Here is a 4,102-nt window from a genome sequence, read left to right as displayed (position 1 = left end):
TACTTGAAGAAGATATCATAATGTAGAACATTGATTATAATTTGGGCTAATGATTGGCTTTTGCAGCTCGGGTCTAAATACTTGTCATAATGTAGGGGGCGGGGCACTATACTTTGTGTGATAAACACAGTGTACGCATGGAACATGGCTTAGATTATGAATATATCACTAGTACATCAAATGTACTATTATTTGGAATCAACATCAAGTGTATTCAAAAAATAGAATTCGAGTTCATGTAGTACACATAGTTCATATCTATCTCTACAGTAATCATGTGGTGTGTTATTAAGGTAATACACGAATGATGGTTGAAGTTGGCAACAATCATGATTGTGGATCCTTATTGAAATAGAGAAACGAATTCAAATTCAGTTCGAATTGCAGCGGTAGTATAGATATTTGGAATGCACTAAAATGTTGGTATGAGTAGGTTACATGCATTATACGGCAAGGAAAAAAAAATTAATTCTACATAACATGGATTCATACTCTCTCCTTCCATATATATAGGGTGTAATGCGTTTTTAAGACTGCCTTTGACTATTGACAAGATTAATAGTACATGACATGCACAATGTGAAAATTATATCATTGAAAGCTCCTTTCATAGACGAATTTAACGGTGTGCTTGGTGTAAGTTGCATGTCATATATTATTGCTCTAATATTTGGTTAAAGTTAGCATCGAAAAACGCATTAGGCCCTATTTAGATGGAAGGAGGGCGTAGCTTTGAATAGCATTTGTATAGTTAAACGGGGAAAGACTCTCTTTGTGTGGTGTGAATAGTTTTATTTTTTTCGTTTCCTTTTTGGTTGAGGGAAGTGAGAATTGATTTGGTACGTACAAGTACAATATCCCTAAAATTCAACCCGCGCCTTGTTATATCCCGAAAATCCAGATATCGTGCTCCCAAAACCAGCGCCTTCACAACCCACGCCTTGCTATCCCGAAATTACAACGCGCGCGTAAACTCCCTCCAGCTGCCAAATCCCAACACGCGAAATCCCCCTTCTAACCCTGAGCCGAAAGGGCCGCTAGTTCAAATTGTTGGGGGTGGTACTTCTATAACACACCCTACATCTTGGACAAGCGCGTCCCTAAGTTATGGTTCAGCCCCTCCCATCGCCCCCTTTTCGCCATTTGAACTCCTAGGTCACCATAACCTCTCCGCTCCATCCGCGAAACCCCACCCTCCTCCATCCTCCACCTCACCGCTGCCCAGCCGGAGCCTCTTCCCCGATGACGTCGTCCACCGCAACAGCTCGATGTCCCTCGTCCACCTCCCCGGATGAGGATCCGTCATCCATCTCTTCATCCTGCCGGTTCAGCCGCCCCGTCCTCCACCTCCAAGGAGCTGCTCGGACGATCGCCTCGCCTATCGCGACTCCTCCATCCCCACAGCGCCGCCTTAACCTGCTCCACCGGAAACGCAGCATCCTCACCGACTCCCCAAACGAAGCCGAGGCCTACTCGGCGCCAGCTAAGAGGTTGTACACTCATCGCATCGCACCTTCTCCTTAACTCGACCTCCCGGCACCGACGGTGCTCCATCTCGCACCCCCATGGAGCGGCTACCTTGAAGCCGGCGCCATGGGCAACATCTCCATGGCGGCTCTCACCCAGTGCGAGGCCCCTTCGGCGGCGGCGTCCATACCAGACGGATCTGCTGCTGCTGCTCTGTCTCTCGCTCGCTTGCGCTGCTGCTGCTACTCCAGCTCTCGCTCGATCGCTCGCTCGCCTAGCTGCTGCTGCTCCGGCTCTCGCTTGCTTGCTCGCATTGCTGCTGCTGCTCTCCCCCTCGCTCGTGCTGCTGCTCTGCTCCTATTTAGCTACACTTCAGTCGACTAAATCGACTTTTGGGTCAGTCGATTTTCAGGGGGTGGGGGGCTCGCCGGAGTTAAGGAAGAACCACCCGCAGCAGGGACGGGGGCTCGCCGGAGAGGTACCCCACTATCTATCTTAGGGTTCAGGGTGGGGGCGGGGGGCCTAGAGGGCTGGCCGGGGCGGCGGCGGACCGGCGGCGGGAAGTTGTTTCGGGGCGGCGAGGCGGCGCTGGGGCCGGCGGTTCGGCCGGTGGTGGCTGGCAGCTCAAGAGGTGCAGGTTGAAGATGAACTGCAGGCCCTCCCTAAACTTTTTTTGACTAAAATACAGTAGGGTAAAACCCTATTGTGTGTCATTTTCATTATATAGAGAAAAAGAGTACAAAGTACAATGGTTGTTGGGAGAGCAACCAGGGTGATAATGTTTACAAAAGAAAGAAGAAAGAAATAAACAGGAAGTTATATTACAATAATTATTCAAATGTTGTCTATCAAGGACCTCTTCAGCCTCTCAACTGGTCTTTTTGTGAACTTCAGTAAATCCTCCATGATCCCCATCAATATTGACCAACAAACTATATCTGATTTGGCTGACTCTTTTGGATGTAAGGTTGAAAGTTTACCATTCACATATCTTGGACTTCCCCTTGGCACCACCAAACCATCTGTTCATGATCTTATACCTGTTATCTCAAAAATATACAAAAGGCTGTCTGGAGTTGCCAGATTTATGAACCATTCTGGTAGGCTAACTTATGTTAACTCTGTTGTTGCATCCATGCCCATATTTGCTATGTGCTCCCTTAAAGTGCACTACACCGTTCTGGATCATGTGGATGAATCTAGCCGAAATTTCCTATGGTATGGCAATGACATTAACAAAAAATGAAAGTGCCTTGCTAGCTGGGAAATGATATGTAAATCAAAAGAACAAGGAGGTTTGGGAGTGCTCAACCTCAGAATCCAGAATCAAGCTCTTCTCATTAAGCACCTGTATAAGTTCTTTAATAGGGTTGATATCCCCTGGGTTAATTTGATCTGGAATGCCTACTGTGATCCTAATGCAGTACCACTCCCTGTTAACATGAAAGGATCTTTCTTGGGGAAGGACTGCCTGAATTTTTTGGACCTGTTTAAATCTATGACCTCCTGTCAAGTCAAGTCTGGCAATACTGCTATGCTGTGGAATGATAACTGGGATGGCAATGTCATGAAAATTAAATTCCCTGAATTGTACTCATTTACACTCCAGGAACATATTTCCATTAAGGTAACCAAAGATATGGAAAACATATATGAGATATTTTAGCTCCCTCTGTCAATTATTGCTCACCAGCAGCTCCACAGCTTGTCAGATCAACTTAGCAATATTAGGGATAACAATGGCAATGATAAGTGGATTTTCCAATGGGGCAAAAATATCCATATGACTAAGAAGATTTACAACTTCCTTATGGGGCATCGTGACACTGCTGAACCCATCAAATGGATCTGGAAAACATGCTGCCTCCCCAGGCATAAATTTTTCTGCTGGCTAAGGCCCTCCCTAAACTACATGCCAAGTGCCTCTCTGCTACCATTGTGTTCAGTTTCGACGGTAACATTTAGATTCCACAGTAAATTTCAGTTTCGACAGTTAAGTTTAGAGTCAACAGTTTTTACCTCATCTGTTGTAGTCAGGTGGTTTTTGGTCATGTAAATTTTACATCTATTTTACATCATCTATTGGAGATGCTATTAGAATCCCACTTGAGATTGACGATGTCTGTCTTATGCTGCTTCATCCTTGACATCTTACGGCTCACCGGAGCTGCCCAACGACAGAACGATCCATCACAACAGAGCAGTGTCCTGGACGCCGTCTATAGATTCCTCAGATCTTCCTCCACACCTTCGACAGCCACATTTGCCTCAATTGCTTCAGCAACCAACTCAATGATGCAGAGGTCGACACGGCTACGGCAAAGAGGTTGTACACTTGTTGCATCACTTATTACTATACATTCATGTCGATCCATTAGGGCTATTTTGGTTCAACGAAAAAACATAGCAACAGGGAATTTTCCAATGGCACTCTACTATTCAATTATTCATGCATTTTGTTGAAAGGAATGAAGCAAAACATCCACCTGGACCTACTTTTCAAACTCCTATGCCTGAAAACAAGACCAAGTGCATTAGTGGCAGAATAACATTCTAACTATACACGCTTTCATATGGTTTCACTTTATTTTGGCCATGTTTCTTTGCATTCCTCTGCTCTTCCAATTCCTGTAAA

The sequence above is a fragment of the Triticum aestivum genome, chromosome 7B (genome assembly GCF_018294505.1).
Source record: "Triticum aestivum cultivar Chinese Spring chromosome 7B, IWGSC CS RefSeq v2.1, whole genome shotgun sequence".
NCBI lineage: Eukaryota > Viridiplantae > Streptophyta > Magnoliopsida > Poales > Poaceae > Triticum > Triticum aestivum.
Note: the sequence above shows the minus strand (reverse complement) of the source record.